The sequence below is a fragment of the Peromyscus eremicus genome, chromosome X, assembly GCF_949786415.1.
Source record: "Peromyscus eremicus chromosome X, PerEre_H2_v1, whole genome shotgun sequence".
Classification (NCBI taxonomy): domain Eukaryota; kingdom Metazoa; phylum Chordata; class Mammalia; order Rodentia; family Cricetidae; genus Peromyscus; species Peromyscus eremicus.
Window position 1 is genome coordinate 26216556 of NC_081439.1, and position 15087 is coordinate 26231642.

At 41.6% G+C, this 15087-nt stretch overlaps 1 pseudogene; it reads left to right on the top strand.

Moving 5' to 3' along the window:
- The first annotated feature begins 4977 nt into the window (after positions 1-4977).
- On the top strand, positions 4978-5450 carry LOC131898773 (large ribosomal subunit protein uL23-like; annotated as a pseudogene).
- Positions 5451-15087: the final 9637 nt, after the last annotated feature.

The following is a 15087-nucleotide window of genomic DNA, read 5'->3' on the forward strand; positions in this document are numbered from 1 at the left end:
CTCTCTCTCTTTCTGTGTCTCTCTTTGTCTCTCTGTCTTTGTCTCTCTCTGTCTCTGTCTCTTTCTTCTTCTTCTTCTTCTTCTTCTTCTTCTTCTTCTTCTTCTTCTTCTTCTTCTTTTTCTTTCTTTCTTTCTTTCTTTCTTTCTTTCTTTCTTTCTTTCTTTCTTTCTCTCTCCATGATGGTCATAAACTCTAACCCTCTGCAACCATGAGCCCCAAATTAAAGTTTTTATTTTATAAGTTGCCTTGGTGATGATGTTCTGTTATTATAATAGAAAGGTAACTAAGAGAGGCATATTCTATCAATAATGAATGCTGATTTTGTGACTTCTCCTGTCTTAACAGTAGTAGCCCAATGCAAACACTCACTCTCTACTATTGCCCTTATAGTATCTGATACTTCAAAAGAGCTGCAGAATAATAAAGGGGGAAAGAGACACAGATCATTGATTGAAATAAAAATATTGTATTCCGGTAGTTTCTATTCCATCATTTTGGCATTACATCCCTCCTCTCTACAACCCAAAACAAAATGATAGGGTCTCAGGTAATTGCTGTTATGTTATTGATTTTCTTCACATTATAGGAATACATATTTTTGGAATCCTAAGGATCCTGAGGTATCATTTTCTGTAGTCATTTTAATGTACAAACAGGGAGGGTTGTGTTCAAAGAGATAATTTGTTCAGGGTTACAGAAGTAGTTGAATAAGAGGTGGGACTGGATTCCAACTCTTCATGTCCCAAAGAGAATAGAGCAGTGAAATCAACACATATTGGAACACTAATAAGAAACCTTAGCAAACTTAGCTACATAAAGCACAGCTTTGAGCCAGTTGTGGTAAGGCACACCTTTAATCCCAGCAATCTGGAGGCAGAGGCAGGCAGATCTCCATGAGTTTGAGGCCAGGCAGAGCTCCATAATGAGGCCATGTCTCAAAACAACAACAAAAAATAAATAAAATATAGCTTTATGGTTAGAAATTCAAAAATTAGAAAAATGTATTTTTTGTTTAGGGAGTCATTTTCGTTTTGCTTGGTCTGTTGGTTTGCTTCTATGTTCATTTTGAGAGAGGGTCATCTCATTCTGTAGCCCACACTGGCCTGAGACTCACCCTGAAGCACAGGCTGGCCTTGAATTCCCGGCAATCCTTTTGCCTCTGCCTTCTGAGTGCTTGGGCTACAGGTACATACCATCATGCCCAGCTCCTACAAATACCAGCAAGTCCTTTTCCTTTTTTCTTTCTCTCTCCATCATGCTTCTTTAGAGAAGAAGTTCCATTTGCATTACAGAAGTTTTCTTTATTCTAACAAGTCCAAGAAACTGAATCTGTTTCTAGATTCAGTTCTAGAATTTCCCTAATTTCTGAAATTGGGGAAACAAGTGTCTTAGTTGCTTTTCTATTACTATAGTACAATACCGTGTTCAAGGTAGCTTATTAAAGAAAGTACTCATTGGGGCTTACAGTTTCAGACGGTTAGAGTCCATGATCATCATGACGGGAGCATGACAGCATGCAGGCAAGCACGGTACTGCAGCAGTTGCTGAAACCTCACATCTTGAGATGCAACCATGAGGCAGAGAGAAAGAGAACAATGGGAATCCATGGACTTTTGAAACCTCAAAGCCCACCTCCAGTGACACGCCTCCTCCAACAAGGCCTCACCTCCTAATCCTTCCCAAACAGTTCCGCCCACTGAGAACCAAGCATTCAAACACATGAGCCTATGGGGGGCCATTCTCATTCAAATCACCACAACAGGGTAACTGATAAAAAGAATTCAAATCAGTGTAGTTCCCTCAAGACAAATCAGTTGATGTCTTTCTAAAGATCACTTTCATAAAGATTTTTAAAACATCCAGCTGTCTATGATTTAGCTAAGGATAAACAAATAAAAAGAAACCCAAATTTTCCCAGTAGCACATGTGAAAACTTTACTAAAGATCAAAAAGTGCAAACTAAAATTTCAGAATGTCATCTTTTAAAAATTTGAATATATAATCAGGAGTCTGTCTCAAAGGTCAATCCCCAGCACTTACGAGTATTTATAAGGTAAGCATACTCATGTACCACTGGACAGGGGGGCATGCATATTTATATAACAATTCTGAAGTTATTATTTCAGAAAATAATTTCAAGAGCTCCTGAAATGTTCATGTCTTTTGACTAAGAAATGTACATTTAGGAAATAATGCTAAAGGGAAAGTGTTTGAAATCCCACCAGTGGTTCTTAGGCAATTACATTCATCATAGTGCTATTTTTGATATCAGAAGGTGAAAATGGCTGGCAAGATAGTTCATTGGGTAAAAGTGCTTGCCAGGAAAGCCTGACAACCTAAGCTCAATCCCCAGAACCTGACTCCTTAAAGTTGCCCTTTCACCCCATCCTGGCACCATGGCACACACGGGACTGCATTCATATGTGTCATACATACAAATACACATGCACACACAACAACAGTAATAATAAATAAAAATTTTAAGCTAGCAAAATTAGCCCACCAAAAATGACTATGAGTACATAAAGTATGGTGTATCACTACCATGTGGATTGTTTTTAACGACTACTTAATAATACAGGCCAAATACAGCACAAAGTTAAATCAGAGATTATCATCCAGAGATAATTTTTCCAACCCATGAGCTTTTGGCAAAAAACAAAATTTCTGGAGGTATATTTGTTTGTTGCAACTTGTGAGAAATGAATGCAATTGTCATCTAGTGGACAGAGGACACAGATGATGCTGAACATCTTATGGTACACAAAACAGCCTCAAAATAAACAGCCCACCCAAATGTTAATAGCACTGTCCTAGTTTGCTTTTCTGTTCCTTCAGTAAACACCATGACCAAAAGCAGCTTGAAGAGAAAAGGATTTATTTCATCTTACAGGTTACAGTCCATTATCAAGGGAAGCCAAGACATGAACTCAAGGCAGAAGCTTGAAGCAGAAACCAGGGAGAAATGCTGCTTACTGGCCTGCTCAGTTTTCTTTCTTATATAGTCCAGGCCTACCTGCCTAGGGATGGTGCCACTCACAGTGGACTGGGCCTTCCCACATTAGTCATCAAATAAGATAACTCCCACATACAGGACAATCTCATAAAGGTAACTCTTCAACTGAGGTTCTATCTTTTCAGGTGACTCTGGTTTGTATCAAGTTTGACAATAAAAACTAACCACTATAAGAACCATTGCTGGGTAACAATCAGATGAATCAAATAAGTCATAATATTTGGAATGTGGATTGTTCAACTGGCTGGGAACATGAGAGGAAGTTGATTCTGCATCTTGAGCTAGAATTTCTTCAAGAAACTTCAGCTTTTACCTTAAAGCCTATAAATGATAAGGTATAGCTCACCTACATTACAGAGAGTAACTTGCTTTACTTAAAATATATTTTGGGGATTAGAGAGATGATTCACCCATTAAGAGTGTTGCTGCACCCCCATAACAAGCTACACATGCCTATAACTCCAGCTCCAAGGTTGGTGAAAAAAGAAGATGAATGGGATTTGCTCACTTCCACCTTAGTGGAAAAAATATGAGCCCCCGCTTCAGGGAGAGACCCTGCCTCAAAAGCACTAGGTAAACAGTGATAGAGAAGGGTACCTAACACCCTCTTCTTGCCTTCACATGTGCACACAAGTGCATGCACCAGCACTCACAGGTGTCTATGAATTCACACACACACACACACAGGAAAAAACAAATAATTAAATCTTAAAATATACCTGGGGTTGGTGAAGGTATGGGGAGAAGAGAGGGTAGAGGGAAGAGTGTGACCAGAATACATTATATACACATGTGAAGTTATTAAAGAATAAATAATTTTTAAATTTAAATAAATATAAATATATTTACTATATCAACAAATAGTCCAATGAATGGAATAGACAGTTCTTGAAAGAAGAAATACTTGAAAAACGTTCAACATCCTTAGCCATCAAGGAAATACAAGGCAAGGCTGCCTTGAGATTCTCTCACCCCAGTCAGAGTGGCTATCATCAAGAAAACGAATTACAATAAATGCTGCAGAGATCGTGGGGAAAGAGGAGTGCTTACTTGACGCTGGTGGGAATGTAAAATGATGCAGCCACTGTGGAAATCATTGTGGAGGTTTCTCAAAAAAAAAAAAACCCAAGACAAGAACCTTTAGGTAGATACCTAAAAGAATCTAAGTCAGAACTCTACAGAGATACTTAAACATCTGACTATTGCTGTAATAGTCACACAAGATATGGAGTCAGTCATTACTCTATACAAGAAAGAAAGAATGAAGGGAAAGAGAGATTGTATTCATCCACATGGAAGAAAAAAGTGCCATCTGGACTAGTTCTGTAACTGGGTGATACAGCTTAGCCAAACTGACAGATAGGTCAAGGGCAACCTGTGGATGTGTTCCACAAGGTACATAGCAGAAAGGAAGAGGGTTAAGGGTGGAACAATAGCTGGTACTGCTTTAATAGCTGCCTGAGAGCAAGTGTTCCATTGTAAGGAAATTTGAAACATGATTGGTTGAACATAATTGAAGCCAATTATTTTCCTAGTTAAATGGAGATGGGGGGCATTCTGAGCAGGAGGGGTGGGGGACTCACAGCCCTCAAGATAGTTGTTAGGCATTAATGTGTATTATGAACAGAGTGTAAATGAGTTTATGCATCTGGACAAAGATGTCTGAGTGGAGTGGGGCAGGCAGGGGACCACCAAGTAGAGAGGCTTATAAGCTAATGATCTTAGAGTGTATTAGTAGTACTTTTAATTTTATTCAAGAGGTCACTAGAGTTATTCAGAGCTTTGTAGAATGGGAGTGTTCTCTTCCAGATAAGAGTTGAAGAAAGTATTTGCACTGCTAGGTGCAGGATGCTTTGAGCAAGGAGCAGAGAAGCCAGAAAGGATGCAGGTAGATCTTGAAAGTCATCAATTCTGGTATAACTTAAGTGGGAATGAAAAAGAAGCAAGGCTTTCCACCAAGATGGTGCCACAAGCGAAGAAGGAAGCTCCTGCCTCTCCCAAATGCAAAGCAAAGGCCTTGAACGCCAAAAAAAAAGTAGTGCTAAATGGCATCCACAGCCTCAAAGAGAGGAAGATCTATATATTACCCAGCTTCCAGTAGCCCAAGACCCTGCAGCTCCAGAGGCAGCCCAAATACTCTCGAAAGACATACCCAAGAGAAACAAGCTTGACCACTATGGCATCATCAAGTTCCCCCTGATCACCGAGTCAGCCATGAAGAAGACAGAGGACAAGAACACACTTGTGTTCAGTGTGGCTGTCAAGACCACTGAGCACCAGATCAATCAGGCTGCAAAGAACCTCTAGGACATTGATGTGGCCAAACTCAGTAATACACTTAAAAGGTCTGATGGGCAAAAGAAGACAAATGATCTACGGCTACCTGCTGATTATGATGCTCAGGATGTTGCCGACAAAATTGGGATCGTCTAAACCGAGTCCAGCTGGCTAACTCGAAATACACATTTTTTTCATCATAAAAACAGAAACAAAAAAAGAAGAAGAAGCAGGAAGGGGCTGGAGAGATGGCTCAAGAGCACTTTCTGGTCTTCTAAATGACCTGAACTGTGTTCCCAGCACATGTACAGTTCACAACTGACTGTGTAACTCCATCTCTAGTAGATCCTTGTCCTTTTTGGACCTCCATTAACACACACATATGGCATACACACAGAGAGAAACACATAAATTAAAAATAAACAAATATTTTTTAAAATTTAAAAAGGAAGCAGGAAAGCCAAGCAATACTTTAGAGAAAGAAATGCTTAGGAGCTGGGAATACAGCTTAGTCAGTAGAGTGCTTGCCATGCAAGCAAGAGGACATGAGTTTAATCCCCAGGAACCATGAAAAAGTCAGATGTAGTAGCATGCATTTGCAATCTCAGTGCTGGGGAGGCAAAGACAGTCAGCTCATGGGTAACTGCTGAGCAGGCAGCCTAGCCTACTTGATGACCTCTAGGCCAGGGGTCTAGGACTGTCTCAAAGTAAGATGAGTGACATCAAGAACAACATGTGAAGCTGGCCTTCGGCCTCTACATGCATATGCACACACACTAACGGGGGGGGGGAGAGAGAGAGAGAGAGAGAGAGAGAGAGAGAGAGAGAGAGAGAGAGACCTTGAGAGAAGGAAAGGAAGGAAGGAAGGAAGGAAGGAAGGAAGGAAGGAAGGAAGGAAGGAAGGAAGGAAGGAAATGCCTACTGGTGAGCAAAGAGAGATGACTTGAAAGTTGGGAAATGGGGCCTGTGAAGTCGGTTCAGTGAGTAAAAGCAGTAGCCACACACTAGCCACAAAAGCCTGCTGACCTGAGTTTAACCCCCAGAAGCCAGATAAAAAGCCAAAAGAGATGGAACCCATCTGCAATCTCAGCACTGCTATGGCAAGATGGGTAGCAGGGAATCAACCAGAAGTTCTTGGGCCTTCTAGTCTGGTGTAGAAGTGCAGTGTAGTACTGCAGAAGACACAAAAGAGACCCTGACTCCACAAGGTAGAAGGCAAGAATCAACTCCTGTAAATTGTCCTCTGGTGGCCATACGTGCCCTGAGGTACATAGGCAGTAGGTAAGCATGCACTTTCATGCATATGCTCGCTCTCTCTCTCTCTCTCTCTCTCTCTCTCTCTCTCTCTCTCTCTCTCTCTAATTTTAAGTTGGGAAATAATCACAGAACTATCTCATCATATTAAAGATCCAAGTTACATTTTCAGTCCATGCAACTTCAGGCATCAAACAGCTATTTCATTCCAAGCAAAAATTGGAGGTTCTTTGTGTAAGAGGGCAAACTGACACAAACTCCATCCATCCCACTGTGCCACTGGAGAAATGCTTACAATAATATAAGAATTGCAAATAAAATAGAAGAAGCTTCGCAAAGGAAAAAAACTCAAAAGGGGGGATTTATAACAGGGACTAAAAACAATATCATTGAAGAAATCTATAGGAAGGCTGTGTTAATAGCTGAGATAAAAGAATGTCTTTAAACACCACCATCAATGAGAACCTTCATGGGTGCCAGAAATCACAGAAGAAATACAATACACAGTTTTTCCCACAAAGCTTTGGTGCCCTATCTTGGCATCTAGGCATTTAATAGAAACATATAAAACTGTGTTTTGTTCTCTATCATAACCCCCAACAAGGACACCTCTGCAAATTTTCATTTTCTAGAACTACCCAACCTCTCAGAATAAATAGAGTAGACCTTCTACATACATCATGGACTGAAGGAATGGATGCTGCTCTTAGAGTTGAATGGCACAGACCCTGACCTCACAGCTGACTCCGTGATAGCCGGACGGTGGTGGCACACGCCTTTGATCTCAGCACTTGGGAGGTAGAGGCAGGTGGATCTCTGTGAGTTTGAGGCCAGCCTGGTCTACAGAGTGAGTTCCAGGACAGGCGCAAAGCTACACAGAGAAACTCTGTCTCGAAAAAAACAAAACAAGCAAACAAACAAACAAAGACTGACTCCAAGAGCCAGTTCTCCTTTCTGAATCCTTGAAGCATCCTTGCCTTTAGAATGGAGAAAATTTAAGGCAAAATGACATGATTAAATATACTATGGAAACAAGCATTTGTGGACAGGGAATTCATGAAGGCAGGCATTTCAACCTGCTCCAGCCCTACCTCAGGTAGGGAGAGCTGATAGGAGCCCTATATGTGAGCAGGGCTAAAAGCTATAGTAAAGAAACTTCCAAACACGTTGAACTGCAAATATGGTGCTATATGAACTTTTCCAGGGGAGATATAAACAAATGTCCACTCACTCCGGCACCAATGACAGATCAAAGTACTAATTCCACCCAAATCAGACTTAGTGAATCGATGAGTTTATAGGGGCTACTTACTGGAGCATGGGGTGACCCCAAGACAGTGACATCACTGAAGAGTCTCATATCAGCATGGGTAACAATCTCCAAAAGCAGCATAGATTGAGTCCCCACTTACGCTCACCATCCATATGCGCATACTCTAGCACCTCAAGAGACGGTGTAGCTGGAGCCGAATTACATGCAGCTGGGAGGGGCATGCAGGAGAGAGTGGCTGAGATCTCAGATGAGGATCTAATGACCCTCCCCATTTCCTTTTTCTGTGAGGAAATATCAGGCTTTGTCCTGCAGGTCTCTTGCGAATATTCACAGCTGTTCTGATAACGATGGTAATGTTAGGCTGCTATATTCAGAGGTCCACATTCCATAACACACAGAATCTCTGGGGTTCTGGAGGAATGGAGGAGAAGCACATATGGGCTGAAACTATAACTCCATGGTAGACTGAGCCAAAAGTTTAAAGAAAAGCACCTATAACCCAGAACTTGGCCTCCTTCCTCATCCCCCACCCCAACTGGTTGCCATGGAAACCCCTAATCACACTTTCAAGGCTTCATTAGCACTGCCATTTTGACTGTAATAAAGACAGAAAATACGGCTTTAATATAGTTAGCTTTTCATTAATTGCTTTTGTCGAAGAATGTTTCTGCCATCTAATGAAGAAGAAAGCAAAGAGCAGTAATTTCCCCAAAAGGTCAGGGAGCGAGAACATATGGGAAATTCTCCTCTCGGAATTGCTCAGTCTTTCCTAGTGAAATCCCATCTCTCTGAGTTCAAAGTTGCTGTTTATGCAATAGGTGTGACAGAACATTGGAAAGCACTGGCTGCAATGACAGTTCCGTTTCTAAGGGCTCGAGATTAACAAGGAATCATTAGCCATGTCCTCCTGCCACATTAGTTGCTAAGATTAGCAAGGATCTAAGACCCAGAAACGACTCCCCAACATCAAGGTAGTCTGGTGTGTGATGCGTGCTAGCAAGCCCAAGGACTCTAGGAAATTGAGAGTGAGTGCTTCAGAGAAGACTATGGGGGTGAGGACGGCCTGCTTTATTATTCATAGCTCACAATCATTGAGCACTTGCAATACAGTGAGGCGCCGTGCTCTCTCTAACCCTTCTTTGCATGCCCTCACTGAATTCTCACCCCCAAATCTTTTAAAGTAAGTACTGTTGTTGTCCACATTCTACAAAAGAAAAGCAAAGGTTATGGGAGTCAGTAAACAGCCCCAGTCCAGAAAAAAAGGAAAAGGAAAATGAGCAAAACCACCACAGGAATAAGACTTTCAAAGGGGCTGGGAGGACGATTCCATGAGTCAAATGCTTGCTGTGAAAGCTTGAGATGCTGAATCTGAATCCCCAGAACCCATGTAAGAGTCAGACGTGGCAGCACATGCCTGTAACCCTAGTGCTGGCAGCAAGGAACAGACACAGGAGGATCCCCAGGGCCTTGCTGCTCAGCCATTCTAGCTAAAATGGTGAGCTTCATGTTCAGCGAGACCTTATCTCAACAAATAAGGTGGAGAGTAATAGAAGATACCTGAAGTCCACTGGCCTTCATGTGTACATACACAGTCAAGCATACCACATGCAACCACAGTGCACGCACATACACATGCATGGATGCACACACACAGATGCGTGCGCGCGCATGCATGCATACACACACACACACACACACACACACACACACACACACACACACACACATGCATTTCCTAAAAATCAAGAATTTCAAGGCCTCAGAAGCCTGTGGCTAACAATTCAAGTTGAATATCATCAGCATCTCAAATGCTCTCCCTGCTGCAAAATACCACTGAAAATTTTCCAAGGATGGCTCTCCTGTGCCTGTGGATCTGCTTGCCAGCAACAATCACTATCTGGTATTTTTTCTCTCCCCTCTGACTCTCCCTGAACAACTCAACCTTGAACCCTCATGGTGTCAGGGTTGCCAGTTTTTAAAATTTGGGGTTCAGGCTACAGGTCAGTGGTAGAGTATTTGCCTATCATGTGTTAGGGCATAAATTCAATCCCCAGTACTAGGAGGGGAAAACACTTTGGTCCCTTACTAGGGCTCATATTTGTAATTCCAGCGTTCAGGAGGCTGACACGGGACAGATGCAAGTTTGAAGTCAGCCTAGCCTACATAGCAAGATTCCGTTTCAAATCCTCTAAATTAATTAATTAAATAAAGTGTCCACAGTGTTTCTGGGAGCCACTGAGAAGTGAAGACATGGACTCTCATCCTTTCACAGTAATGCCATTGCCTGTCACCTGACCTTGAAGCTACTAATCCAGAATCTAGTTCTCCCCTTCCCCATGAATGCCCTTGTGGAGACAGCTCACTGAGTAAAGTGCTTGCTGTGTGTGGTAGTTTGAATAAGAATGGCCCCCATAGGCTCATATATTTGAATACTTAGGCACCAGGAAGTGAGATTCTTTCATAGGATTAGGAGGTGTGGTCTTGTTGGAAAAAGTGTGTGTGTGTGTATGTGTGTGTGTGTGTGTGTGTGTGTGTGTGTGTGGTAGGGGCTTGAGGTTTCAAAAACCCTTACCAGGCTCTGTCTCTCTGTCTCTCTGTCTCTCTGTCTCTCTGTCTCTCTCTCTCTCTCTCTCTCTCTCTCTCTCTCTCTCTCTCTCTTTCTTTCTGGATATAGCTCTCAGGTACTGCTCCAGCACCATGCTCCCCACCATGATGATAATAGATTAAGCCTCTGAAACTGTAAGCAAGCCCCCAATTAAACATCTTCCTTTATAAGAGTTGCCTCGGTCATACTGTCTCTTCACAGCAATAGAACAGTGACTAAGACACTGTGAAAGGATGAGGACTTGAATTCAGATCCTTGGCCCCTGTGTCAAAGTGTGGTATGGCAGAGGACACCTGCAATCCCAACTACGGCAGTTAGAGATTGGCAGATCCTGGGGCTTGCCGGGCAGCCAGTCTAGCTGAAGCAGCAGGATCCAGGTTCAATGAAAGCTCCTGCTTTAACAAAAATAATATGGAGAGTGACAGAGGAAGACACCCACAAACTCAATCTTTGGCCTTCCTGTGCACATACATAGGCAAATGCATGCACCTACACCTGACTTTTGGGTCCTTCTTTTCTCTGGTCCTTCTCCCCAACAGCAAATAAGAGAGAACAGTAGATTGAAATCACAAGCTGGACTAGAGACGTGGCTCAGCTGATAGAATGCTCACCTAGAAGATTGAAATCAGTTTATGCCAGAATGCTTCAAGAACATCTTTAGTAATTTACAACTCACATAATTCAAGAATAATGTTCCCAAAAGATGGACAAAGAACACATTGTGAGGGAAAAGTGTTATTGGATAGGGGGAGACTTAGAGGGGAGGGAATGGAGAGAATATTTCAACAAAATGCATTACATACATACATACATGAAAGCCTTCTTGTGAAAAAAAAAACAATTTTTCAAGAATAGTAGCAGGTAGTTCCATTTACCAGCTTCACAGTAGTAAATAAAAAATAAAAAAAAAATCACTGCATCTACCAGCTTTGAATATATGTGATTGCTGATTTTTTTCCTCGGTTAGAAAGATTCTCACTTCAAATTTTTCTCCAGAAGTAAAACTTAGTAAAGTGTATTTCTATCACACAGCTTTAGATTCCCAGAATCTGAACTCACATAAGCATGAGTCTGCATGTGATTGTTACCATCTTCCCACTCCCTCCATTCGAAAGAGGAAGAAGCCTTCTTCCTTGAGAGTAAACCACACCTTCCCTCTGTGGTATATGCAGTGTGGATAGTGATAGGGGACTCAGGGAAATAAAGCCAAAGGGATCACTCACTCCAGAAACCAAATGAGCCATGCAGTGTTGGAGGCAGGGAGCCCTAGTGCTTAGGAGAGGCCCCCTGCATATGATGTCATAGACACAGATCTGGCTGTTTCTTTGAGGTCTTCATTTTCTTATTAAGTTCCTCATGTAACATAAAACTTATATTAATATAGTTGTGGGACTGGGGATGTAGCTCAGTTGGTAGGGCACTTGCCTGGGATACACAAAGCTCTGAACTCCATCTCACGCACCTAGAATTCCACGCCACATGAACCTTGCATGATGCCAAACACCTGTAATCCCAACACTCTGGATATAGATCAGCCAGGAAAATTAGAAGTTCAAGGTCATACTTGGGTACATAGAGAGTTTGAGGCCAGTCTGGGATACATGAAAAAATAATAGGACTAGAAAAGAAGACGTGAGGTTTGGGGATGTAGCCTAGTAAATGGGAGAGATCCTAGGTTCAAGTTCCATCACCGTAAGAAAGAAGAAAAGGAGAAAGACAAGAAGGGAGGGAGGGAGGGAGGGAGGGAGGGAGGGAGGGAGGGGAGGGAGGGAAAATGAGAAGAGGAGAGGAAGAAAGGGGAGGAAGGAAGAAGAGAAAAGAAGAAAAGGGAAAAAAAGAAAAGAGGAAGTGGTTGAGGGAGAACCACTGTAGTGAGGGGAGGTTAGATAAGAAAAAAGAAAGTTCTTGACTGAATACTTGAGCAGAAGTCATGTTCAAAGAAGAGTTTTTAATGACTGAAGGGGAAGTTGGAAAAGAACTTTTCTCATTTTTATAAGCCACTACCAGAGAGTGTTTAGAAGTCCCACTGCAAGGCATACTAGCAAGGCTGACAATGATAAAGATGTCCAAAAAGGATGCTCTTTGAAGCTTTGCTGGCAGTGATAATGTACTCTCCCACTGGCATTTATTTTTTCTAAGAGACTGAGTACAGATGTAAATGACTGTCAATTATTGTTTCTACCACAGTGCTGTTTCTTTGGAGGCAATGTTGCTCAGACAACGAGCCAACTGGGGCCCCAACTACATTTGGGTTACACAATGTAACAAAAATATGCCCTCTCTTTTCAGGAAGGAAAAAAGGTCCTCAGGCATACTACACGAAAATAGATACCTCTGGAGTTATTTGGAGGTGAACTGGAACAGATGTTGAGTGTCATCTGGAATCAGGACTGGAATCAGGCCTGTCTTCATCCATTCTAGCAGCATGCTGAAATAACCAGATCTCTTCAGATACTTTGGATTTTTCAAAGCAAGTACTGGAAACAGGGTAGAATTTTCTAGATAGTTTGGGATATCAGCATCTTCATATCCTTTTTTTTTTCTTCCTTGATTCTTTCCTTGGCTTACAAAAGCAACTTTTCTAAATGTAATCCCACACTATTGATGAATCCATTCCATCCTGTTTTGTTAACAAACAGAAATTGGACTGGAAAGATGTCTCAGCAAGTAAACAAGCTTGCCAGGTAATCCTGACCACCTGAGTTCAATCCCCATGCCCCACTGAAAAGTCCAGATGCAGTGGCACACGTGTAATTCCAGCACTTCTGCGGGTGATGGGACATGGAAATAGGAAAAAATATCCAGAAGCTCACTTCAAAGTGCAGGGACAGAGTCCACAAAGGAACTCCCTCTTCAACAAGGCAGAAGGAGTAAACCTACTACTAAAAGTTCTCCTCTGGCCTTGTCTTACTTTTCTATTGCTGTGAAGAGATGTCATGACCAGGACAACTTATAAAAGGAAGTATTTAACTGGAGTCTTTCTTACAGTTTCAGAAGGTGAATCCATAGCCATCATGGTGGAGAACATGACAGCAGATAGGCAGGCATAGCGCTGGTGCAGTGGCTGAGAGCTCACATCCTGACTGGCAGGCAAGAGAGAGAGCAAGACTGGGCCTGGATTAGGCATTTGAAGCCTCAGAGCCCACCCCCGGTAACACACTTACTCCAACAAGGTCACACCTCTTAATCCTTTCTAAAGAGTCCACCAACTAGGAACCAAACCTTCAAATATATGAACCTATGGGAGCCATTTGCATTTAAAGCACCACAGACCTTCACGTGGACACCATGATATTCTAATACACACACACACACACACACACACACACACACACACACACACACACAATTAATTAAAATATTCTTGTTTTAAAAAATCAAATCGGGGCTGGACAGATGGCTCAGTGGTTAAAAAAATGCAATGCTCTTGCAGAGGACCCCAATTTGGTCCCTAGCACCTGAGTCAGGCAACTCAGAATCAATTATAACTATCTCCAGGGGGATCCAATACCTCTAACTTCCATGGGCACCTTTAGTCACATATATATACTCCTGCTCAGTCACTCACATACACATAATTGAAATAAGTTTTTAAAATAAATCACACATTTAAAGATTAAAAATCATAAAGAAATTTATTTTGAAACAATTATTTGATATGCAAATTTGTTCACCATTTGTTAAAGATTAAAACAAATTTGCATACTAATGAGATGGGTGAACTTATTTATTTTTTCACAGAGAATTAAATCTCAGCTGAATGTATACTTCAGAATAGAAAGCATCTTCAACATTGCTCAGAATTTGATATTTTGATATTATAATCATCAATGTTGAGAATACCACATCACATAAATATGTAGCACAAGATGCCAGGAATATGTTCAGGGCTATTTCAGAAATTTTGGAAAATTCTATCTTAATCCCAAGGCAGCTTTGTTTGGTTTGGAGTTTTGTTTTGTTTTGTTTTGTTTTAAAGAAATTTGAGTGAGCAACTCAAACAGCAATTTTCCAAATCAAACATTCTTATACAACACAATCCTTATTTGATAGTTACATACTAAGGATTGGTGGTAGAAAAATAGTAAAAATCCTTATTTACCAGAATTAAACCGTTATGTTTCTATAAGCATTAAAATCTTTGTAAGTATGGTATAAATACTGCATGCAGATCATGACTTGGAATATTCTAGAATCTGAACCAAGGTGTTTCATGCAGTTTTTATTGGCATTGTGTGGTTTGATGGAGTGTGAAGTGCAAAGCACAAATGTTGCATGTTAAGAACCAAAACTGGCCAGTGGTAGTGGCACACGCCTTTAATCTCAGCACCTGAGAGGCAGAAGCAAGCCGATCTCTGTGAGTTCGAGGCCAGCCTGGTCTACACAGTGAGTACCCAGACAACCCAGGACTACACAGTGAGAGCGTGCTTCAAAAGACATAACCCTAACAAACCAGCAAAGAACCAAACCTGTAGTAAAGCTGTGTGGCAATATGGCCAATGCCAGAAACACCTTGGATTCATTGTGCATTTGATTTTGGTCATTGAGCATTCAGAAAATTTGTCACTGTTGCCAGTTCTATATTTGTGATTCTCATGTTCAGTTTCTCTATATGGATTCAGGACCCACAGTCTGAGAAGCCATGGGCCAAGGTAGTGTCA